The 26,023-nt window shown below is 53.0% G+C and overlaps 1 protein-coding gene across 3 annotated transcripts in view; it reads right to left on the bottom strand.

Annotated features, from left to right (window-relative positions):
- The window catches only part of PACSIN1 (protein kinase C and casein kinase substrate in neurons 1), a 64,673-nt gene that overhangs the window by 21,484 nt on the left and 17,166 nt on the right, over positions 1-26,023 (bottom strand). The window contains exon 1 of one of the 3 annotated variants that reach the window (XM_033424207.2): positions 4,829-4,849. The exons of 1 other annotated variant lie outside the window; for it this stretch is intronic. The gene's annotated coding sequence lies outside the window, so the exon portion shown is untranslated. Of the gene's footprint in view, positions 1-4,548; positions 4,742-4,828; positions 4,850-26,023 lie in introns of those variants that run through there. One more of the 3 variants, XM_033424206.2, reaches the window with a different exon arrangement.

Below are 26,023 nucleotides of genomic sequence, written 5' to 3'. Positions count from 1 at the left end.
GCCTGAGCTAAGACCACCTTCCATGACGGCTGGGTCTCGTCTGGAACCCCAGGTCTCCAGGTCCCCTGTGAAGAGAAGATCCCAGGCCTGGCTTTCTCTTGCCTTCTCTTCGGGTCTAAAAACCAGGCTCCACAACCTCCATCTCCTGTGAGGTAGGTCCCCAGGGAAGTCCCCAAAGCGCCCTGCCTTCAGAAACGATAAACCCCAAGGTGGGGAGGCGGGAAGAGGATGGAGGCAAAGGGGGAGACTGAGGGAGGCAGAGCCTGGGTCTCACTTGAGGCTGGAGGGCCCCAGAGGGACGCAGAGCTGAGGGAACGGGTGGGCTGCGGGGTTCGTCCCTGCGGGAAAGGGTTGAAGGCACTGCACCCCAGCCGCCCCTAGCTGGCCTCCCCTCCCCTCCCCTCCCCTCCTCCCGGCCACTCCCCCCACTCCAACCTTCAGCCCTCACCACCCCTATCCTATCCCCTCTCCCTCCAGCCCCATCAGGCCCCAGGCCCTCTCACTCCTCCAGAAAATCACCCCCAAAGGCAGCCCCCGCGCTCCCCTGCTCCCAGGCCGCGGATGAGGCCACGTCTCATTAGGCCCACCCGTCTCTAGGGAGCCTCTAAGACCATTCTAGGTGCTGCAGGCTCAGCAGGGAAGGAGAACAGGCCTTCCCCCCATGGAGCCTACACCCCAGTGCAGACAGGAAGCCAAGCAGTGGATAAACATCACCACATTAGGTGATTAACATTAACAACAGTTGAAAAAACCAGGCAGGGAAGAGGGTGGTCAGGGGCAGTCTCAAGTAATGACCGGTGTAACAGGTGTACACACACCCCAGCTCCCCACCTTCCTGGCTACACTGACTCTCAGAGGTGCCCAGTGGGATCGAGCCCCAGCTGCCCACAGTGGGAACTGGCTCACTCAAGCTCCCTTCATGCCTCATCTCCACACTCTCTGTGTTTCCAGGGACCACCTCCCAATGAACCACTCTAATCGTAGCCTTGTCTCAGCCTCCACAGATGGGGAGGCAGGAGTGGGAGCTGGTGGGAAGACAGGGCCCCATCCTCCCTGCTCTGGATGCGTCTCCTCGAGACCAGTCATCCCACACATGGGCCCTCTGTCCTCACAGGGTGTGTCCTGTCCTGAGCCCTCTGCATCTGTGGTCTCCTGGAGGGCAGGAACCAGGTCTGCCCGCCCTGTGGATGACGCTCCTGGTGGGTGCACAGCAGGCTTTCCCGAGGCACAGAACTCTGACCAGGAAGAAGGGGCCCTCCGTCTTGAGCAGCACTGGGGGTGGGATGCATGCAGCCCACTCTTCTCCCCTTCCTGGCCAGGCAGAGCTGTCCTGGCCATGGCTGGGTCAGAAAAAGGCAAGAAGTGTGCACCCAGTCCATGCAGGACATCCTGTCCAACTCGATGCCCTGGGGCAACTGCACAGCCAGGGGGGCATTGCATCCCTTCCCCTGTGAGGGCTGAAACCATTACAGCACGGATGCAGGGGGCCAGCCATTGAGGCAGAGACTCCTGGCTTTAACTGCAGCCCTGATCCTCATAGTGCAGCTCTGGGCTACAGCATGAGCAAACCAGAAACCCGCCTGCCTCATGGAGCTGACATTCTAGAGGGCTAGACAGACAAGAAACCAGATGAAAAAGTAAATGATCAAGTGTGGTAGAAGGTGACAAAAGCTCTGGAGAAGAATAAGGCAGTGAAGGGGTCTGGGAGGGATGGTGGGGACTTAGGAGCGATGCTGTTTTACACAGGCTGGTCAGAGAAGGCCGTTCTCAGAAAGTGGCATTTGAGCAAAGACCTGAAGGAGGTGAGGGAGGGCACCATGCAGATATCTGGGGGAAGAGCATCCAGGCTGAGGGAACAGCCAGTGCAAAGGCCCTGAGGCACAAGCATGGCTGCCACGGTTGAGGAACAAGGGGGCCATGTGGCTGAAACAGAGGGAGTGAGGAGAGGGGAAGGCTGAAGTCAGAGAGGTTGGTGGGGAAGGTGGGGAGAGAATGCAGACACGTGATGCCTTGTAGGTCAGAGTGAGGCCTGTCACTTTTCCCCCATCAAGTGAGATGGGAGCTACTGCAGGGTGTGAGAAGAGGTGGGATGTGATCTGGCTTAGAGTTTTTGTTGTTGTTTTTAATATTTATTCGTTTATTTATTTGGCTGCACCAGGTCTTAGTTGCCGTGTGTGGGATCTTTTAGTTGCGGCACGTGGGATCAGGGATCGAACCCAGGCCCTCTGCCTTGGCAGCGTGGCGTCTTAGCCACTGGACCACCAGTAAAGTCCCTGGCTTAGGTCTTAAAGGATCCCTGGCTGCTGGGGGCATAGGAATAGGGGACTACAGGGGGCAAGAAGTACAGGGCACCTGCTGGCAGGTGGCTGTAGCCCTCCCATCAGGGAAGATGGGGGCTCAGACCAAGGTAGTGATGCCAGAAGCAGTGAGGGGCGGGTGGGGTGGGAAGTACTCTGACGTGGGGCCAACAGAATTTGCTGATGGTTTGGCTGTGAGTGCGAGAGGGAGGAGGAGTCAAGCGTGGCATCAGGGTTTGGGCCTGAGCAGCCGGCAGGTGGGGTGCTGTTTCCTGAGCTGGAGAGCACCGCCGGAGGAACAATTTAAGGGAGATGGGAGCTCAGTTTTGGCGCCCTGAGAGCCAAGTGGAGATGTTCCTTCTTCTCCCCAGAGCTCCTGCACTGGGGGCACGTGGGGAGGGGGCCCCCTGGGCCAAATTGTTCCTCTAGTCCTGGGGTCCCGGCCTCTGAGTGATCCTGGGGCTTCCCTTCAGCTCCCTCTGATGCTGGGAAGGCTGCTGGAGGTGGGGGGCATGTGCTCTGGGCTGTGAGCCCACTGGGGGTGATGGGGTGGGGCTGGGAAATGGGCCCCAGGAGGCCATTCTGCTGGCTAACTGCCCCAGAGCCTGGGGGCAAAAAGGGTAGGAGAGAGACAGAGCAAGCAAAGACAGACCCCAGGGGGACATGGGACAGAAAAAAATTGAAGAGAAGGGGAATGTGGCCTAGAGAAGGCCAAACAGGAGTGGGGGGGCGGTGGTCAGGGCCAGGCCTGAAGGGCCTGGGGAAGGGACAGATCCTTCCAGCTCTTGACCTCCAGGCCTCACGGACTCTTGTTGTGGCTGGGATGGAGGCTGGCCCAGCTGTAGGAGGTGAAGCAGGATAGACGCCAGTGCCAGCCCCAGGCCTTGATCTGTGCCGGGGCTCAGAGAAACAGGGGGCAGATGGTAACGGTGCACACGGGTTACTGGACTGCCAGCTCCTGGGCAGATCTGCAACCCTCACCCAAGCTCCTGCCGTCTGAGACCCTCCCTCTCACCTCCTGGGCCCTTAACCCTGAAGTGGGAGGCCCTTGTGCCTATACTCAGCAGGTGCAACTAAGGTTTGCAGAAATGAATGGAGCCACGTCAGCCTCTCAGCACGTATTCCCCGGCCCCATCACACTGGGCCCTGTCCCCAAGTGCCCGGGAAGGGGAAGCGCCACAGAGTGGTACCAGGACCCAGCCAAGCTCTCAGGGGGTGCTGGGGATGGAAGGCAGGCAGGAGAAGGGGGCAGACCCTCCAAGGCCCAGGCACCCTAGGCACGCCTGAGATCGCACACACCAACCCCTGCCCCCTCAGGCTGGGATCTCCTCCCCACACTGGCCGAGGCCCTTTAGCTGTGGCCCAGGGCCCGCCAGGACCAGGTGCACTCCACCCACTGTGCTGCTGCAGGCCCTCCTGCCCCCTCCGTGCCCAGAGCCAGGCAGTGCGGCCCAGCTCCTCCCCAGGCCCGGCCCCACCCCTTCCTGGGCAGCAGGCAGCAGCTCCTCTGCAGTGCCCCGAGCTCCCCCAGCAGCAGTGGAGTCATCCCCAGAAGCAATGCAGCAGAGGCACAGAGAGAGGGGGAGGGAGGGCCACAGGCACCCCCCACCCAATCAGGGCCCGCTCTCCTATACCCCAGCATGGAGCCCCTGGGCTTGCTGGGGTGGTGGGACAGGGGTCCTAGGGGAACTGGGTCTGCAGGGGAACAAGGAGGGGTAAGGGCCTCAGCTTGGGGGAGAAGAGAGATGCCTCTCCCCTGACTGGGGCTCTAAGCCCAGGGCCTGAGAGCAACGGGGCAGCAGGGAGGCTGCTGATAGTGGAGGCGGGGGTCTGCTGCTTCCAAATGGCCAGGGCCCAGCAGTGCCCAGAGCAGGGGCGGGGGGTATCCTCACCCACACACCCCCCAGCCTCAGACTGGGGAGCAGGCACTTTGGGTTTCTGGGAGTTCCAGCCCCCTTGGCCTGCTCTGCCTGGGAAGAGGCATTTCTCCAGTCGGGACCTGTGGCAGGGGTGGAGAGAGGGACAGAAGTGCATTGGAGGAGAGGTAGCAGGGGCACAGTCCTCCTGATGGAGAGGACCCAGGTTCTGAAGAGGGCCTCTCAGGATGCAGGCTGCTCCCCACCAGTTCTACTGGCCCTGGCCCCTTCGACCCCTGTGCTTGCCACCAGGTACTGCCGGTAGGAGGGCACGGCAGCCCTGGAGCCCCACTCTCCGTGCAGCCTCTTCTGGCTGTCCCCACCGGAATGCCTACCTGGGCCCGCCTGGGCACCTAGCCAGGGGCACGTAGGAGTGCACTGTCCCCACTGGGCCAGGCCAGGGCCGGAGGGGCCGGCGGTCCTCCTCCTTCTCCGTGGTGGCGGGCAGGGAGGGGGCCTGGCGCCTGGGCTGGGAGCTCTGTCCTCTTGGGTTCCCTCCACCGCTCGCTGCTCGGGAAGGCAGCAGCGCCCGAACTGCAGAAGCCAGCTCCCCGCCCCCACGGCCGCCTCCTCCCCCTCCCGCCTCCCGACCCGCCTCCTTCTCCCGCCACCCACCTCCTTCTCGTTTCTATGGCAACCAGGCAATGCTCGCTCAGCCAGCCTCCTTCCCGCGTACACCCGGGGACGCCCGCCTACGTTGCGGCTCCTGCATCCCCGGGCTGTTGGGCACGCGCACACTTCACCTTCCCAGGCTCTTGCAACCACGCCCCACGGGATGGGGGGGTCCCTGCTCCAGCCCCGTCTTCTCTTTCTGCCTGAGACCCTGCTCCCCCAGCATCCCTTCAAGGCACTGTAAGCTGCACCTTTCCACATGCTTCCCTCAGGTCCTTAAAATCTTACCGCATGCCTCTCTGTAAAACATTTCTACTTGCTTAATCATTTATTCTCATTCAGTCATTCCTCAATTCCAAACTTTTATTCTGAGATTTTTCTGTGTCAGGCCGAGTGTGAGATGCTTGTCTACAATCTCATTCCATGAGATTCCATACCCATTTTACAGATTGGAAACTGAGGTCCGCAGTAGTGAAACAACTCGTCTGGGCATCCAAGGCTCCTGGGCTTGTTGTTGGCAGCAAGGCTTTGTGATCTGAATTCTGGTGCTGCTCCCACAGGCCACAGCTGTCACACACCCCTTAGAGCAAACATCTAGGCTTGTACCACACACGTATGACTCATTAGCACCAACATGTGTCCATGCACATGTGCACCCCAACGACACATATATACAAACACACATTACGTGTATTTGCACACGTGCATTTCCACAAATCTGTGGATCTACCTATACACGCACAGGTAACACACACACATACTTACACACAACTCTAACACTAATATCAGTGTACACACATCTACACGGATCCAGAACATGCATCACACAAACCCTTCCTACATAAAATCACAGCTATACACGCAAGCCCCCAACCCCAGCCTTACGGGACGGATCGGTGACACCAGTAAGTGTCCCAACCAGGAGAGGATTTGTCTGCTCTTCTAGATACTAATCTGCCCACCGTGTCTTAGCTTGGCTGCTGGAGGGACTGGGGTTGGGAGGAGACGGGGTTCACCCTCCCCCACTCCCTCTCCCTCATTCTGAAAGTCCTCTGCCTGGTCCAGACTAGATCCTACCTAGAGCCCCCTCAGCCTAGGAGGCTCACAGATATTCCCCCCACCCTCCTAGCTGCTGTCCAGTCCTGGTACTTGGAATTATGACAGGATTGAGTAAAATGGGACCCTCCTCCCCAGAGGGAGTTCCAGGCTCAGACAGCCCTGCCACCTGCTCCTCCCCAGGAGGGATAGCATGCAGTGGGGGCCAGAGCAGGGTCTGTAGATCAAGGGGAGAAAGGGGCCCGGGGCACACAGTGTTCCCCACAGGATGTGCTGACCCCAGCCCAGCACTGCCTCAGAAAGACCTCAGACGGGATCACTGCAGCCCCTGTGCCCTAGGGTGATTCTCAGGGACCCCACACAGCCTAGAGAGGGCACACACAATCAGCAAGAACCAGAAGCCCACCAAAAATTAAGCCAAAAAGTTCCTGTTAATAATAATGACAGCCTCTTCCATAGTTCATCCCATCTAAGACCCGTCTCAATCATAAGACTGCTGCCAGTTAAACCAAGACATGCTATAAATTGTATGAAGCATCCTAATATCAGTGATGTCAAATGTGAGGGGGAAATCGTCTTAGAATAGATGAAAATAGGGCATTTCATTCATTCAACCGATATTTACTAGGCACGCACCATGTGCCACGAACTGTTTTAGGTGCTGGGACACAGGCCGTGGGCAAAACAAAGTCCCTGCCCTTAGGAGTGATGAGCTAGTGGATTTACTGATTCCAGTTCTCTCAGTCTCCGGCTGTCACGGCAGCCCTGCAGATGAGGTCACAGGACTGATTAGGAAACAAAGGCTCTGAGAGATTGAGCAATTTGCCCAAGGGGACAAAGCCAGAAAATGCCTGGGCTGGGATTTGAACCCTATGCCTGCCAAGCTTTTCCCGATGCTCTATGTTGGTTCCATTAGGAAAGATCTGATTAGGAAACACAGTGACAGCCACCCATGTTCTAGGAGTTTCACAGCCAGGGTGCTTCTCATCCTTAGGTCAAAGGCAGGACAGGGTCATAAGTACTTGAAGTGCTAGGGACATAGTGGGTGTGAGTGAGGACCTCTCCCCCAAACAACCACAGAGGTGACTTCCAGCCTGGCCTACTTGGGCCAGAAGCCTGACGCTGGGTGTCCCCAGGACTGGAGGTGCTCAGTAGTCAGTGAGGTCGACACCCAGGCCAAGAGGGTGGGGATGCCTGGTGCCTGAGAGCAGATTCCCGGGAGAGCTAGGGGGCGGGGAGGGATTGAGTTCCCAGGCCCTGTAAACAGAGCCCCCTGCCCACCTGCCAGCCCCCGGCCCCGGATCATCTTTCTCCTGAAGAGCCGGTTCCATCCAGGGATATCAAAGATAGCTGCCCCCGACCCACCTCCATCAGCCTGATCCAGCCCCATCTGCTGCCTGGCAGACCCCTGAGTTCTGCCCTCCCACACTCAGGCAGGTTCTGTGCTTCTGAGAAGCTGACCCCTTCTGTCGCCCCCCACCTTCCCCAGGCCAGAGAGCATCCACCCCACCCCACCCTACTGGCAGCCTGATCAGCCCCATCTGCTGTTGGGAGGGCCCCCAAGACAGGTATCATAGGGGTAGAAGACAACAAGATTGGGATATCCTTAGTTTTTGTCAAAGTTGACATCGATAAGAGGCCCCCCCCAAAACCAGCAAAAATACGGGTAATAGGTTACGCCATGTCAGCCTGTGCCCTTTGAAACTACTCCGTCTTTAACTACCTCCTACCTCCCTCATCTTCTTCCCAAGTGAACCCCATTCAGGGGAAAATTGTCCTCTGCCACAGTTTTGTTGCAACTTTCCTCTGCATGTTAATTGGGCTAGAAAAATATCAAGGAGTCGCCATCTGCAGCCTCCACTCCCCTACTTGTAGGCCCTGGACAGGCCCAGGGACACCCCCCATGACCCCCCCCCATACACACCATGCCCGACCTCAGCCCCTACTCCTGGACCTTAATCGTGTTCCAGTCCCACAGGTGGGATCAGTCTACAAATGAGGAGGGGGCCTCACCCAGGCCACAGGGCAGCTGCTCTCGTGCCCCCCAGGAGCAGCCAACCTGTTCTGTCACCACCTCCTTGTTCAACCCAAAGAGTATAATTGCCCCCCCTCCCCAGCCCAGCAGTTATCCTCCGTGTTCCCCAGTGCTGGGCAAATGCAATCAGGGTTCATTAACTGCTGCTTTGTATCTCATTTGCATAATGCCCGCATGACGGTCAAAATGCCGGAATCCTCCCAAAACCTCTGCCCATGACAGGAGAATGGAGAAGATTGCTGGCCAGCAATGGAGAAATAAACTGGACAAGGCTCTGCTGAGGGTCTGTGTAGAGGACTAAACACATGGGGATGGAAAGAATCAGAGGGAGAAAACCAACAACTACTTTGAGTTTCAGACCCTGAAAGGTCCCCAGAGGAGGGGCAGTTGAAACTTACTGAGTGTGTGCTAAGGCCAGGCACCATGCGCAGTGCTTTACACACTTCACCCACTTGTTTTCAACAATGAGCCATTTTACAGGTGTGGAAACTGAGGCTCAGAGCAGTTACGGCCTCACTATTCAAAGCCTGGGTCCCAGGTCCCACAGCTTGGGCATCACCTGGGAGTTGGTAGGAAAGGCGGAATCTCAGGTCCCACCCCAGACCTCCTGATCAGAATCGGCATTGTCACAAGATCACAGGAGATTACAGTCTAAGGGACTTGGCCCGTGATATAGCTTGAAGATGATGCTGGTGTCAGAACCCAGGCATCTGACCAAATCCCATGTCAGTGTCTTTAATACATTTAACAAACGTTTCCTGAGCACCTACTATATGCAGCGCTGCTCTAGGCAGCGAGACACAGCACATAACCATGAGATAACCCCATGGATGTTTCATGCCAAAGTGGGAGACACTCAACAGATAAAGAGTAAAAAGTTCAAGTGATGATGGGAACCATCAAGAAAAATAATGTGGGTAAAGGGATAGAGAGGGTAAGTGGGGGCCATTTTAGAATCCCTCTTTGAAGAGATAACATTTGAACAAAGACTTATATAAAGGGGAAAAGGAAGTATGTGATAATCTGGGGGGAGACTGTTTCTGGCAGAGGGGACAGCAAGGGCACATGTCCTGAAGTGGGAGTGAGCTCGGCACACTGAAGGCACCCAAAACTGAATGGGTGGGTGGACAGGTGGGTGGGTAGGTGAAGGGACAGCAGAGAGGGGAGTAAACAAGGTAGGAACAAAGAACAGGCAGGGGCTAGATCCTGTAGGGCCCTGTGGACCATGGTGAGGATCTGGTTTTATTCTAAGCAAGAAAGGAAGGCACTGGTATTTTTGAGCAAGGGTGGAGAAGAGGTCCAGTTAATGTTTTTGAAACATCACTGTGGCTTTGATATGGAAAAGTTACTAGGAGGAGGCAACAGGCTAAAACAAAGAGACCAGTTAAGAGGCTTTTGCAATATTTATTCCCAACAGAAATGAGTGTTTGTGGTCACTGAAACCCATGACCAAGAGCACTTGTAGCAGCTTTACTCATAGCAGCTCCAAACTGGAAGCAACCCAAATGCCCATCCACAGAAGGACTGATCAAAAAATCATGTGGGGGCTTCCCTGGTGGCGCAGTGGTTGAGAGTCCGCCTGCCGATGCAGGGGACACGGGTTCGTGCCCCAGTCCAGGAGGATCCCACACACCGTGGAGTGGCTGGGCCCGTGAGCCGTGGCCGCTGGGCCTGCGCGTCGGAGCCTGTGCTCCTCAACAGGAGAGGCCGTGGTGGTGAGAGGCCCGCGTACCGCAAAAAAAAAAAAAAAAAAAAAAAAATCGTGTAGTTATTGCATGCAGTTGAGGTAGTTTGCTTTTTCACTGCTGTCTAGGACTCCACTGTGCAAATGCTACCGTGTGGTTTGCTTACATAGTTGAATACTATACAGCAATGAAAAGCATCCAACTACACACAACCACGTGGAAAAAAGTCTCAAATCATGATGAGCAAGAGAAGCACAAACTGAGAAGAACATACATAGTGGATTCTATTTTTTTTCGGTACGTGGGCCTCTCACTGTTGTGGCCCCTCCCATTGCAAAGCACAGGCTCAGCGGCCATGGCTCATGGGCCCAGCCGCTCCGCGGCATGTGGGATCCTCCGGGACCGGGGCACGAACCCGTGTCACCTGCATCGGCAGGCGGACTCTCAACCACTGCGCCACCAGGGAAGCCTGTGGATTCTATTTTTTTGTTGTTGTTGACAGATTTTTAAATTTCTTTTCTGTTGACTTCAGGGTCAAGTTTGGCCTTTCTTGTGGATTCTATTTACATGATGCTCAAGAACAGGCAAATCTGGATTTCTGGTTCCTGGGCAAAAGATGGAGTAAATGTACTTGTCCCTTTTCCTTCTGCAAAGTCCAGCTAAAAACCCTGGGCATTACATATAAAACAAACGTAAGAAGACTCTAAAGGGGGAGAGAAGAAGGCAGACGGACTAGGGACCTCAGGACCCAAGGAACGACAGTGCAGTGAGTTCTCTGGGTTTTCTTTTTCCCTGCTATATCCCAGATGTGTTGCTGGAGAAGTCAGCAACCCGGAAAGACCAATAAACGTGGACAAAAACAGCCCCAAGACAAGCCTCCTCTCTTTAGCCAGAGGACTAGGAAAGGTGCAGTTTAGCAAGACAAAAACTTTTAAAACAATAAATGCCCTACTCTAGCCAAACACCATGGAAAAAACTGCAGCCAGTCCCACCCCATCCCCCTGAGCAGGGGTCAAGTGGGGAGCCTTGCCTGGCAGTAACCAGTGCCCCATCCCCTACCACCAGGGTGTGGGGTGGTGGGTTCGCTGGGTGGTGCTTTCCCACATGGCCTCAGCTGGGGCTAAAATGTCCAAGACAGCTTCTTCATTCACACAACTGACCCTGTCCCTCCCCCTCCCCCCCCCTTCCCTCTCTGCCTTCCCTCCCACGTGCTCTCTCCAACGGGGTACCTGGCCCTACTTAACATGATAGCTCAGGGCTCCAAGAGCACACATTCCAAAAGGACAAGTTCTAATGTGTGGCCACTTACCTATCAAGCAAGCCTCTGCTTCTATCACGCTGGCCAGTATCTCACTGGCCAAAGCAAGTCAACATGGCCAAGCCCAGCGTCCATGTGGCAGTTGGACAGGGGTGGGGAAGTGGGGGGAATTGGGGGGTGAGGCTTACCTAGGGTGTGAATAGCAGGAGCTGGGGTTCACAGGTGGGGTTAGGGAGCACCAGTGTACCCGACCACCACATTAGGTCTATAATAGGGCCCAAGAATTGGCATTTTTTATGACCTTCTTTCCACATAGCTCCCCCCTGTGATACAGGCAGCCCAGTGAGCACACCTGCAGCACTGCTCCTATCCTATAACACCTACTCCATGACACCATCATGGAAGAGGCTTTTTACACCTCCCCACCTGTCTGGGCACCGATTAAAAGGAATGCCACAATCGCTGTCCTGGGGGGCAGACAGCCCAGGACAGACACACACACACACTGTGACACAAGAAGCCTGTTCAGACACTGGCCTCTCCCACAAGCCTAGGGCTCTGGCTTTTAGTCCTGACTCAGCCCCATCCCAGCCCAAAGCCCTGGCATGGGTCTCCCCTCTCTGCTGGTATCAGATTCCTCCCTCAAGGTGAGGGGGTTGGACTAGATTATCAATTTCCAACTTCTGCACCACTCAGGGACACTTTGCATATTTTTTGACCCAAGGAACCCCACGTTTTGAAAGATTTTTGTCTACCAAACAAACCGTACATGCTAAGTAATTTTTTCAACTGGAAAACAAATTGACTTTTTTTTTTTTTTTGCCGCACCACGCACCACGCGGGATCTTAGTTCCCCCAACCAGGGATCGAACCCACACCCCCTGCAGTGGAACACACAGAGTCTTTTTTTTTTTTAATTAAATTTATTTATTTTATTTATTTATTTTTGGCTGCGTTGGGTCTTCTTTGCTGCACGCTGGCTTTCTCTAGTTGCGGCGAGCGGGGGCTACTCTTCGTTGCAGTGCCAGGGCTTCTCATTGAGGTGGCTTCTCTTGTGGCAGAGCACAGGCTCTAGGCATGCAGGCTTCAGTAGTTGTGGCACAAGGGCTCAGCAGTTGTGGCATGCAGGCTCAGTATTTGTGGCTTGCGGTCTCTAGAGCGCAGGATCAGTAGTTGTGGCGCACGGGCTTAGTTGCTCCGCGTCATGTGGGATCTTCCCGGACCAGGGATCGAACCTGTGTCCCCTGCATTGAAAGGCGGATTCTTAACCACTGGACTGCCAGGGAAGTGCCTTGACTTTTTACTCAATTAATTACCAGGTAGAGTTCTTGACCGGTATGGTATAATCAACATTTCTACGCTGAACTGAGAAAATTCTCACCAAAAGCAAAGAGCTCTGAAATATTGGGTGGACTGAGCTGCCTCAGCTGGGAAATGCTCAATGTTGGGGCAGCTTTTCACAACATTCAAAACAACCAAGCCTCAGGAATTCCCTAGCAGTCCAGTGGTTAGGACTCGGCGCTTTCACTGCCAAGGGCTCAGGTTCAATCCCTGGTCGGGGAACTAAGATCCCACAGGCCGCATGGCGTGGCCAAAAAAAAAAAAAAAAAAAGACAAAATAACCGAGTCTCTCTCTGGAATCTGGGGCCAGTGGGCAGGGGATGCCAGCTGGGATCGGCTGAACAGGGAATCCTCTGAGTATGAACCCATCCAGCTCTAAGTAGCCTGTATGCTGAGTGCTTCTCGGGGCCCACCACGAGCCAGCACACTGCGGAGAACCATGGGGACAACTCAGGGCATCTAAGGTGACACGGTCCATTACAGTTGCCAGTTGCCACTGTCCATTCAGTTAAATAGATTTAAATAAATTTGAAAATTCAATTCCAAAAAAAAAAATCAATTCCTCAGCTGCACTAGCCACATTTCATGTGTTCAACAGCCACATGTGGCTAGTGGCTACCATCTTAATGCAGAAATAGAACATTTCTGGGCTTCCCTGGTGGCGCAGTGGTTATGAATCTGCCTGCCAATGCAGGGGACACGGGTTCAAGCCCTGGTCCGGGAAGATCCCACATGCCACAGAGCAACTAAGCCTGTGCTCCACAACGACTGAGCCTGCACTCTGGAGCCCGCAAGCCACAACTACTGAGCCCGCGTGCCACAACACTGAGGCCCATGCGCCCTGGAGCCCATGCTCCGCAACAAAGAGTAGCCCCTGCTCACTGCAACTAAAGAAAACCCGAGTGCAGCAACAAAGACCCAACGCAGCCAAAAAAAAAAAAAAAGAGTCCATGCGCCACAACTACTGAGCCTATGCTCTACAGCCCGCGAGCCACAACTACTGAAGCATGCGCACCTAGCGCCCATGCTCCGCAATAAGAGAAGCCACCGCAATGAGAAGCCCACGCACTGCAACAAAGAGTAGCCCCCACTCACCGCAACTAGAGAAAGCCCACGCGCAGCAACGAAGACCCAATGCAGCCAAAATTTAATTATTTTTAAAAAGAAATAGAACATTTCCATCATTGCAGAAAATTCAAAGAGACAGTGCTAGAAGGTAGTCCATACAAATGCAGGCATGTCCAGTGTCACACACTTGATGGGGCCCAAAAGACAAGTTCCCTGCATATTACATTCTAGTTTTTCCCCTGCTCATATGACACGGTGGGGCTGCATTTCTTAGACCAAAAAAAAAAAAATAAGAAAATGGTTCCAAAACACTGCAAAAGTCACATTTAGGGATATAGCCAACCTTTAAAATCATGTGTTATGTTTAGAGAGAGATTAATCTCCTGACAAAACTGCATGACCAATAATATTTGGAGCAAGCCACCAAGTATGACCCCTGTCAACACCCCCCTTCCCCTGGCCAGGATCCCCCCACCACCACCACCAAAAAAAAGGAGAGAGCCAGGGGCTGTGTGTTTGCTCCTCCTGACAAACAGAAACCTCTTTGACCCTGCCAACCCCATTCTTTGTATTTCTCTATTTCTCATTCTATAGTATTTCTCTATTTCTAAAGAAAGGGCTTCGCCACAAGGGGGCAGGGTGGGAAAGATGGTGGGGATGTCTGTTTTATTGTGAAAGTAATTTCCAGGAGCAGACATGGTTGGTTCTGTAACCAACAGTCATTCCTCTTTGGCTCTTGCTGACCAGAGTCCTGACTACATAACAAGTGACTCAGAAGAAATGCTGACTGGCCTAAGACAGGGTCTCTCAACTTCAGCACTACGGACACTTGGTGCTGGATAATTCTTTGTTGGGGGGTTGTCCTATGCATTGTAGGATGTTGGGCCTCTACCCACTAGATTTCAGTAGCACCTACCCCCCAGTTATAACAAACAAAAACTTCTGCAGATGCTGAATGTCCCCTGGGGGGGCGAAATCAACCCAGATTGAGAACCACTGGTCCAAGATACAAACTCTAAGCCAGTGGTTCTCAAACTTGAACATTCATCAGAATCACCCGAAAGACTTGTTAAAACAGATTGCTGGGCCTCACCCCCAAAGTTTCTGATTCAATAGGTCTGTGGTGGGGCTCAAGAATTTGCCTTCCTATTGAGGGCTCAGGTGATCTGATGATCCTGATCCTGATGCGGGGACCCACTTTAAGAACCACTGCTCTCTAAGTGATTTGTGGCACACCTGTTCCCCTGGCCTGTGAGACCAGAGAGAAAGACTTTCCAGGAAAGGATTCCTTGTTGATGATAAGAGACATTTAGGAAGAAATAGTCTCATCTTCTTAGACATTGTGGAGTCTGCATGTGATGTCTGGAGCTGTGGCAGCCTACGAGGAGCTAGGAGGAGGGCCAGAAAGAAGTGGCTTCTGGAGGTGATTGAATCACAGAACTAACCAATGCTGGAGCTGTCCTCGGGAGATCCTGGTAACCAAGACAATGAGTCTCCCTTTTTGTTTAAGTAAGTAGTTCCCAAACTTTGCTGCCCATTAGAATAACTGGGAAGCTTTAAAAACTCACCTCATACGAATTAAGTCAGAATCTCTGAGTGAAGGACCCAACAATCAGCATTTTTAAAACCTCCCCCAGGTATTTCAGCCAAGTTTAAGAACCCTTGCTACTGAAAGTGTGGTTGGTAGACCATCAGCATTAGTATTACCCGACAACTTATTAGAAATGGAGACTCTCAGGCCCCACCCGACACTCTGAGACCTACTGACTCAGAGTTTGCATTTTAACAGGTAATATGTGATCTATTTACACAATAAAATTTGAGTCACAATGATTTAAACCATTTTGAGTTGTTTTTTCTGTTACTGGCATCCCAACTGTTACCATCTGCAAGGCTCACACGTCTGAACACAGGGTTCACATATTTTAAAATGTCATGTTGAAATAATCCTTTCAAGAGACCCCAGTAGTTTCCCCAACACTGGAGAGCACTGTGATGGTGGGCACACATCACAATGGTGGGTCATAAAGTTGACCATGCCCATCCCAGCAACTTAGGATTCTACTTCTTGGCATACATTCTTGAGAAAATCTTATGTCCTCAAGAAAACAAACACAAAAATGTCCTGTGCAATTCTGTTAAATCAGAAAAGGAAGAAAACCTAAATGTCCATAGTTGGCGAAATTGATAAATTATGGTATATTCATTACCATAATATTACCTAACATTTACTGAGCAGGCACTGTCCTAAACGCTTTACATGGATGGCCTTGTTTAACTTCATAGCTTCCCTATAAGGCCAGCATTATTATTATTCCCATTTTATAGATGAGGAAACTAAGGTACAGAGCAGTAATTTGCCTAAGTTACTGCACAGAACTCACTGAGCTAGGCAGGATTTGAGACCAAGAAGTCTGGCTCTAGAACTGACTGAATCATTACAGTAGCCTGCCTCATGAGGAAAAAAATCTTCCCTGACCCTCTGACCTTTTTACACAGATATGCCCATCCTTTCCAAATACACACTCATGTCTATCCCAGCACCTGTAGTACTTAACTGCAACTATTATTTTCATACTGGTCTGCTGGCCCTTCTTAGAGTGCTCTCAACCCAGAGGCACATGAGAATCACCTGGAACACTTTTTTTTTTTAAACTGTGGTGCGGAAATTCCCTGGTGGTCCAATGGTTAGGACTCCGCGCTCTCACTGGCAGGGGCTAGGGTTCCTCCCTGGTCGGGGAACTAAGATTCCGCAAGCCACGTGGCGTGGCCAAAAAAAAAAAACCTGTGGTGAAATATATATAACATAAAATTTACCACTTTAACCATATTTTTTTTTTTTTGGTACGCGGGCCTCTCACTGTCGTGGCCTCTCCCGTTGCGGAGCACAGGCTCCGGACGCGCAGGCTCAGCGGCCATGGCTCACGGGCCCAGCCGCTCCGCGGCACGTGGGATCTTCCCGGACCGGGGCACGAACCCGTGTCCCCTGCGTCGGCAGGCGGGCTCTCAACCACTGCGCCACCAGGGAAGCCCTTTAACCATTTTTAATCGTACAATTAGGTGTATTCACATTGTTATACAACCATTACCACAATCTATCTCTAGAGCTTTGCATCACCCCAAACTGAACGTCTGTACCTATTAGAAACTCCCCATTCCCTGCCTTCCCTCCAGCCCCTGGCAACCACCATTCTACCTTCTGTGTCTATGAATTTGCCTAGTCTAGGAACCTCATATTAGTGGAATCACACAATACTCGTCCTTTTGTGTCTGGCTTCTTTCACTTAGCAGAACGGTTTCAGTGTTCATCCACGTTGCAGCATGTATCAGAATTTCATTCCTGTTTCAGGGTGAATCATCTTTCATTGTATGGATTTACCGGATTTTGTTTATCATTCATCCACCAACGGACATTTGGGCTGTTTTCACCTTTTGGCTATTGTTAATAATGCTACTATGAACAATGGTGTTTCAGTATCTGTTTGAGTCCCTGCTTTCGATTCTTTTGGGTAGATACCTAGAAGTGGGATTTTGGATCATATTCTATGTCTAACTTTTTGATGAACCATCAAACTGTTTTCCACAGCAGCTGTACCCGTTTACATTCCCATCAGCAATGCAGAAGAGTTCCAATTTCTCCACATCCTCACTAACACTTGTTATTTTCTGCTTTTTTTGATAATGGCCATCCTAATGGGCGTGAAGTGGTATCTCATTGTAGTTTTGATTTGCATTTCCCTAATGATTAGTGATATTGAACATCTTTTCATGTGCTTATTAGCCATCTGTATATCTTCTTTGTAGAAATGTCTATTCAAGTCCTTTGCTTATTTTTTAAACCGGTTGTTTGGTTCTTTGCTGTTGAGTTGTAGGAGTTGTTTATACATTCTGAATATTAATCCCTAACCAGATATATCATTTGCAAATATTTTCTCTCATTCTGTATGTTGTCTTTTCACTCTCTTGGTAGAGTTTTAAATTTTGATGAAGTCCAATTTATTTATTTATTTTTTCTTTTGCTGCCTGTGCTTTTCGTGTCATAGCCAAGAGATCATTGCCAAATCCCCCTTCATTTTCTTCTAAGAGTTTTATCACTTTAGTTCTTACGTTTAGGTCTTTGATCCATTTTTGTATATGGTGTCAGGTAAGGGTCCAACTTTATTCTTTTGCATGTGGATGTCCAATTTTCTTACCCACGACTCTTCATTTTTTTTTTTAATATCCTCAAGGGTTTTTTTTTTTTTTCTTATTTTTGGCTACGTTGGGTCTTCGTTGCTGTGCGTGGGCTTTTCTCTAGTTGCAGCGAGTGGGGGCTACTCTTCCTTGCGGTGCGCGGGCTTCTCATTGCGGTGGCTTCTCTTGTTCCGGAGCACAGGCTCTAGGCACGTGGGCTTCAGTAGTTGTGGCTTGCAGGCTCAGTAGTTGTGGCTTGCAGGCTCTAGAGTGCAGGCTCAGTACTTGTGGCGCACGGGTTTTGTTGCTCCGTGGCATGTGGGATCTTCCCAGACCAGGGCTCGAACCCATTTCCCCTGCATTGGCAGGCGGATTCTTAACCACTACACCACCATGGAAGTCCCTTACCCATGACTCTTTTAAAACTCCTCAAGTCCATGCTGCACCCCAGACTCTCTGTGGTGGGGTCCAGGCATCAGCAATTCCAAGGTCCTCAGGTGCTTCCCAAGAGCATCCCAGGCTGAGAGCCACTGTCCTATTGCACTGAAGCCTTCTTAGTCCCAGGCCATCTCGTGTTGGTCTCTGTATTCCCACTTTCTAGCACAAGCCACGGTCCATGAGACATTTAATGGGGTTTATGCTGGGCTTGGGGGTGATCATGGGAGACTCTAGCCCTGGAACTTCTCAAACACATGTCCAGGCACAGGGCTGTGACAGGTGCATCCAAGGAGATGAAGCAGGATCAGCCAGAGGCTCAGCCCCAGGGGAGCACGGGCGGCCTCGGGAGAAATCACAGAGTCCAATGGAAACAGACTACTGGACGGTGGGGGACAGGCTGGAATCAGATAGGTCTGGCTGCTGGGGAGGGCTGCCAGGGGCAGGGCTGGGGTTCAGGCTTGGAGGGGCAGGGAGGAAGGGGAGCTCAGGGCAGGAGGAGCTTGAGCGGAGGTGTAGAGGTGAGCTCATATGGAGCAAACGGGGGAGCCTCCCGAGGAGCACAGAAGGAGTAATCTTAGCAGCAGCCGACATCTACTGGAAACCTGTCTGCTTTCCACCATTATGTTTCCTCATCTTAAAATGGGGTAATGGCAGCACTGACCTCACAGGGCAGTTGGGGGGGACAGGAAAAGCCCCAGAACCGTGCCTGACGCAGAGGAAGCACTCAATTATGCCGGCTACAGAGTCCATTGTTATTATCCCCTTTAATCTCAAAAACAACACTAAGAGACGTCTACCATTATCTTTTTTTTTTTTTTTTTGCGGTACGCGGGCCTCTCACTGTTGTGGCCTCTGCTGCTGCGGAGCACAGGCTCCGGACGCGCAGGCTCAGCGGCCATGGCTCACGGGCCCAGCTGCTCCGCGGCATGTGGGATCTTCCCGGACCAGGGCACGAACCCGTGTCCTCTGCATCGGCAGGCGGACTCTCAACCACTGCGCCACCAGGGAAACCCCTATCTTTATTTTTTTAAAGAGGAAACTGGGGGTCAGGGAGGTGAAGTCAGCAGCCCAATGTCACACAGCAGGAATGAGCCATGATTCAAACTCTATTCTGACTCCAAAGCCCATGCACGAATCTTCCACAAAACTGGGGCACCAAAGGCTGGATTCCTGGGATCCAGATCTGGAAGGGCCACTGTGTCTGGACCAACTCTTTCGTTTTGTAGAGAAAGACAACCAGAGAAGGGAGGTGAGCACAAGGCCCCAAAGCATGTCAAGTTAGGGGGATCTGGGGCTGAAGCTTCTAGAAAGACCGATGAGCAGAACCAGTCACTGCCCCCGCCAGTGGTCACCGCTCACCGGGTCAGCGAGCACCACCTGCCCTGCTTCCAGCCAGCTCAGCCCGGAGAGTGCTGGGGAGCTGGAGCGTCACCCAGGGGGAGGAGGCTGCCTCTGCGCTGAGAGCTCACCACCTGCCTCCCCAGTCAGGCTGGCAGAGATCACCCGAGCCGGTTCCCAGCTCCCAACCCCCTCAGTCGGGGCCGGCAGCCCAGAAACTCCCTGACAGGCCCCCACTGCAGCCCTGTACTCGCCACAGGGAGGAAGCAGGGCAATTATAGATGACCTTTGCAGGGAGCAGAATGTAAACTGGAATCTGTTTGCCTGTACAATCTTCATCGTTACCACAGCAATTATCTGCAATGAGCCATTGTGACCAAGGCTTCAGTGCAGGTGCTGGGCCCCCAACATGCTTTAGCCCCTGCCTTCCCCCTCACAGGCTGTCCTTTGTCCCACGGCATAATCTCCTGCATCTGCACAACCTGCTGCCTCTCCACTCTCCAGCTACAACGGCAGGGTGGGCTGGGGGGCTCAATCATCAACCTAGGTTTGGGAAATGTTAGGGGGTACAGGAAGGGATTCCTGAATATTTCCTATTCTTTCCCTCACTGTCAACTTTTCCAACAACGGAAAGCTCCTTTTTGTCCCACATCTAAATAACTACTGGAAGAGTTAAGGGACAAGATGTGAGTCATTCACACTCTAGTATAATAAGTTTACACAGCCAGCTTTCTGCCTGATGCCTAGCTGACATCCTGCCCATTTGGGGGCGGGGGTGGAAATTAGGAGTGTTGACAGAAGAGGAAAGAGAAGAGAGCAGGAAGTGGGAGAGGAAAGAGGTGCTCCTGAGAGAGGTGTCAAGAGTAAGGGACTTTGAACTGAGCCAAATGACTTGAATGGTACATCCCATAAGGGGAACTGGAGACAGGCTTGAACTTGTAGTAACTAACACTCATGCCAGAATCCAAACAGTAACTAACCAGTGTTTGCCCACGTTCCAGGAGGCATTCCAAGCACAGCATAAAGACCCGCCTATAAAGCCCTTGGCTGGGAAGTGGTCTGAATCCTCACCACCCGAAGTGTGGTCCATGGACCAGCAGCACTGACATCACATGAGAGTTCATGAGAAATGCAGAATCTTGGGCCCACAAGACCTCCTAACTCAAGATCTTCGAGCAAGGCCCCCAGGAGACTGCTGAGAACATCAAGGCTGGAGAAGTTAGTCCCAGAGAGCCCTTGGAATTACTTGCTTCTAAGAGGACCTTGATGGGCAACAGGCAGGGGTACACCATGAAACAAGGAAGGGGGTTGCTGTGGGGCTGGCCCTGAGTTGCTTTCTAAAGGAAGGGGGGAGCCAAAGGCCAATAAAACTAAGAAGGAAATCTGGGGCCCTGGACTTGGAATCCACTGCTGGGTTCATGGTCACTTTGCCACTAACTTGCTGCATGACTTTGTACACGTGATTAGCCTCAGTTTCCCCTTCTGTCCTATGGGGCTGATACTACGTTCTCTTGCTGCCTTTGGGGGCTGCTGTGAAGCCCAAGGGAGCTCGGATGAGAAAGCATTTTGGAAACCATGAAACACTGGACAGGGTGCGTCACCGTGGATGCTTCTGGCTGCCCTCATGAGATCCACAGAAGCGTGGCCTCACAGGCAGCAAAACTGGCCTGCTTCCTTCCACAACCCTTCAGAGTTGGAATCTCAGGCTGAAAGGAGATGGCCAAACCAAGTTACCTGAGGGTGTTATTATCTGATAACATTTTAATGTATCTGCCAGGATTTGGTTTTGAAGAAGACACTTGGAAATGAATATCAGGTATAGTCAAGTGGGGGTGGTCCTGGAATTCCCTGGCGGTCCAGTGGGTAGGACTCGTGCTTTCACTGCCAAGGGCCTGGGTTCGATTCCTGATCAAGGAAATAAGATTCCACAAGCTGCATGGCACAGCCAAAAAAAAAAAAGTGGGGGTGGTCCCAGGGCTCCCCAAATCTCACACCCGCCCACCTGCCAGGGAGCAGTGGTTTCCCACCCTGACTGCACATAAGAATCACTGATGTCTGGACCACCAGAATGGCTAAAATAAAAGGGCAGACAATACCAAGTGTTGGTGAGGATGCAGAGCAACCAGAACTCTGGAACACTGCTGGTGAGAATATAAAATGGTGCAGCGGGCTTCCCTGGTGGCGCAGTGGTTGAGGGTCTGCCTGCTGATGCAGGGGACGCGGGTTCGTGCCCCGGTCCAGGAGGATCCCACATACCGTGGAGCAGCTGGGCCCGTGAGCCATGGCCACTGAGCCTGCGCGACCAGAGCCTGTGCTCCGCAACGGGAGAGGCCACAACAGTGAGAGGCCCGCGTACCGCAAAAAAAAAAAAAAAAAAAAAAAAAAATGGTGCAGCCACCTTGGAAAACTATTCAGCAGGGATTTCCCTGGTGGTGCAGTGGTTAAGACTCCGTGCTCCCAATGCAGGGGGCCTGGGTTCAATCCCTGGTCAGGGAACTAGATCCCACATGCATGCCACAACTAAGAGTTCGCATGCCGCAACTAAGGAGCCAGTGAGCCGCAACTAAGGAACCCGTGAGTCACAACTAAGGAGCTCACCTGCCACAGCTAAGACCCCATGCAACCAAATTTAAAAAATAAGAAAGAAAAAGAAAACTATTTGGCAATATCTACTAAAGTTCACCAACCCTGCCACTCTCGAGTAGACACCCAACAGTAACGAGTGCACACGGCCACCGAAAGACATGTACACGAGGGACATCCCTGGCGGGTCAGTGATTAAGATTCCACACTTCTACTGCAGGGGGTGTGGGTTTGTTGGACCATGGTCAGAGAACTAAGACCCCACATACCGTGGGGCGTGGCCAAAAAAAAAAAGGGCAGGTACACAAATGCGCACAGCAGTAGGATTCACGCTAGCCCCCAAACAACCCAAATGTCCACCAATACATGAAAAACTAAATATTGATCAATTGTGTGCTGGGCTGTGTGCTGCACCGCCCAGAAGCCCTGCTTCAGGACAAAAGTATCCCCCAGCTGTGGGGAATATTTACTGCTGACAAGTCTCAGTCCCTCCCCAAGGACTGCCCTCCACCTTACAGCCCTGTCACAGGGGAAGCTCGCATCCAATAACCGGTTGACACGGGCCTGGATCCCTGGATCCTTAATTCAGGACAACTCTGAGGCACCATCCCAGCCTCAGCGCTCCCCAGGCGATCAAGGGAGGCCGGTGTTAAACGTGCACCGTCGGTCCAACCCCTCCCTCTCTCTGGCCTGTCCTGCTTCCCTGCCCTCTTACAACCAGACCAAGATCCCATGACCCTCCCTCGCACAAGTCATTTCAGAGTCTGTTTGCCCGGAACCCAACCTAGCCAGTAGCTCTAGGAAGCAGCCCCTGAACAGTGGGATGGAGCTGGGTCACCCACAGATGGCGGGCAGTGAGGACCACAGCTGGGGCAGAACTGGCAGCCTGCAAGTAGCAGCAATGAAGCTGCCAACACCTTTCCAGGTTGGACTCGAAGGGAGCGCGCTGAGGGGGCGGGGAATTTCTCTGGAGTTTGAGAGGCTAGGGGAGTCATAATTAATTATAAAGCCCAAGGAATGGGCCGGCTCTTGCTGGGGCTCTTATGCACTGGAGAAAGACAATTCTAAAAGGCTGAGAGTGATTAATCACTAATTTAAGGCCAAGTGTGGAAGCCAAGGACCTCCTTAGCTGCATATAAATTCTCCTCTCCTGCAGGTGGAGAGGAGGGAAAAGCTGAGGGGCAGGCGCGGGGCTTAATTATAAGCAGAGCAGAATGTCAGAGAAGGTTGAAGTCTCAGCCAACGACGAGTCTGCAGCACCAAGGTCAGGCCCTGCTCCGGAAACAGTGGGACTTGGAAGTGACCCCTCAGAGCACAGGACACGCCCTGCTTGAGGATGATGCTGAGGAACCTCCCTTAGAATTGCCCCCTCCTCTCCTGGCCACCAGAGCAATAGCTAAGGTAAGTCACACCTCAGCCGGCAGCTTGAAGGAGCCCTGCATTGGCAGAACCAGGAGAGCACAGGGGATGCGATCTAAGGGGCTGGATCAAGGTTGGGGGTGGGGATGTAGAGCCGGATAAGAGAGAGTTAATACCATAAACAAGCACTGACACCCTGACAAGGACCCCGAACGATGGTGTTAGCACATTGCTTGGAGAAAGTGGTATCCCAGGGAGTTCCCTGGAGGTCTGTGGTTAGGAGTCCACGCTTCCACGGCCAAAGGCACAGGTTCGATCTCTGGTTGGGGAACTAAGATCCCGCATGCTGCACAGCGGGGCCAGAAACAAAGTGGTATCACAGCACAAGAAGTAGAAATGCCAGGGCTGCCAGGTCAGATGGTGGAAGAGGGGTCAAAAGGCTCAGAGAAGTGAGAGTGTCAGGTGAATATGGCGTGTCAGGCTGGAAAACCCACCAGATGTCCATCTTCTGCAGGACAGTCTGACCGACTCTCCATTTGCCAAAGCCATAGGAAAGTGCTGGTTGTGGGGCGGGGGGTGGGTGCCAGCAGCCTGACAAGCTCAGGGATGAGTGTCCTCTGAGGACCTGAGACTAGGAGCCGCTGTTATGGAGCTGGGCACCCTGACAGCAATGGAGAGGACAGGATGCCCAAATAAGAAGCCAGGTGGCAACACTTACTGATCAGAAGCAAGGTGAGTGCAGTTATCACAACTTTTGGCGAGGTCAGAGGGCAGTTGGGAGGGCCTGACATGCACAGCTTTGGAAATGGTTACTAGAACCGGCATCCCTAGAGGCAAGCCAGATGGGCAGCCAACCAGGACACTGCCCGCTCTCTGTAGTCAAAAGAAACCAAGGCCTGGGAATTCCCTGGCGGCCCAGTGGTTAGGACTCAGCGCTTTCACTGCAGAGGGCGCAGGTTCAATCCCTAGTGTGGGAACTAAGATCCTGCAAGCCTTGCGTTGTGGCCAAAAAAAAACTAAAAGAAAGAAAGAAAGAAACCAAGGCCTGATGATCTGGATCTGAGAGCTGCACCCCAATAAAAAGTCCTGATCCTTTGCCCAGTTTCCACACCTGAGCAAGGTTTCAGGTCTAACAGACTGAAGGAGAGCGAGGGCCCTGCGACCCCAGAACAAGTATATATGGTAATGATTCCACCAGGCCCTCCCCAGAGGGACTCACACAGCCATTCATTAGGGAAACCACCAGTGGAGAAAGAGGATACCCAAATACCCAGGCAATTCAAGGACTATTAGACACAGGGTCCAAACGGACTTAGGTACCAGGGGCCCTGAAAGTCATCACGGGCCCTCGTTAGGATGGGAGCATATGGGGACCAGGTGATAAATGGATTTCTGGCCCAGGTCTAGCTCCCAGGGAGTCCACTGGGTCTACCCTGTGTCCCTCTGTATTATGTGGGGGCAGTCACCTCGCTGTCTGGGTCTGATGTCTGCCCTGCAGGTGAAGGGCCGCCCTAGGCCGAGAGGCTGGAAGAGTGGGATGTGGATTCACATCCTGAGATCCACGCTCCCCTGTGAACACCCAGAGGAGTGTCCTCGGAACCCACCAGACCCTGTTCAAAATCCCAGTCCTGCCCCTTCCTGGCAAGTGACCCTTGATTTCCTCATCTGCAAAGCGGGGCGAGGGCACCTGCTCCACACAGAGGCCGTGAGAACCATGGTGAAGACCAGCGTTGCATACCACCTCCTCCTCCCGAGCTCTCAGCTGAGGCTGTGATGATGATGCTGAGAAAACAGGAGCCTAAAGAGAACGGCCCACACTGGCTCCCCCGCCACTGCTCCCCACCCCCAGGCTCCACCTCCCTCCCACTGGGCACCAGCGCCCCCCAGCTCCCCAACTGCATCGCCCCAACAATTCTCTCCCCTCCTCCACAGGATTAGTTTTTCCCTCACGTAGGGAAACTTACCCATCAAGGGAGAAACGGTGGTTTTTCTATCACTAAAAAAAAAAAAAGTCTCTCCGCAGACTGCAAGCTGCCCTCAGCCCCTGCCCGGTGGGACTGCTCCTTGGCTCCTAGAGGACACCCCTGGGAAGGCCGTCCACCCACCCTGTCTCCACCCCTTCCCAAAGCCCCTCCAGTAGGGCTCTGGCCCCCACCGTGCCAAAGCACCCCGTCCCCGTCTAATCCTCCTCCTGCCGTGCTCAGCAGCCACCCCATCGTTGGCCCTGAAACATGTGGCCCCTCAGCTTCTCTGACACCACGCCGCCATCTGGGTCACTCCTTGGTCTCTCCAACCTCTAAGCCTGCGCACCCAGCCCGGGCCTGGGGCCCCTCGTCTTCCCCATCTACACCTGCTCTCAAGGGGAGCTCATCCGGCCTGTGGCTTTAACACCTCACTCATATTTCCAGCCCCAACTCTGCCGCCGAATTCCAGCCTGTAAACCCAACCCCCTCCTTAATGCCCCCTTTGGATGTTGAACAGGTAGACACGTCCCAACGGAACTCTCTATTGCTCTAGTCTTCGCCATCTCAGAAAAGGACACCACTGTTCACCCACATGCTCAAACCAAAGACCTAGGTTCCTCTCCTTCCCTCACCCCCATAGCCCCCACTGACTCTCCCTTCACCAGACCCAGAATCCAGCCACCCCGCAGCCCCCTGCCATGGACGGTGGGTCCGCACCACCATCGTCTCTCCCCTGGAGGATGTGTAGTTTCCTAAAAGGGTCTCCCTACTTCCACCCTTGCCCCTTCTGTCTGTCTGCATGACAGTCATCTTCTTAAAATATAAGTATAATTTTGATGTGTCACACCCCTGCTGAAACCCCCCAGTGACTCACCGTTTCACTGAGAACAAGTTGCTCAG

Source organism: Orcinus orca, chromosome 10, assembly GCF_937001465.1.
Source record: "Orcinus orca chromosome 10, mOrcOrc1.1, whole genome shotgun sequence".
Taxonomy (NCBI): Eukaryota; Metazoa; Chordata; class Mammalia; order Artiodactyla; family Delphinidae; genus Orcinus; species Orcinus orca.
This window is presented reverse-complemented; position numbering and strand designations above follow the sequence as displayed.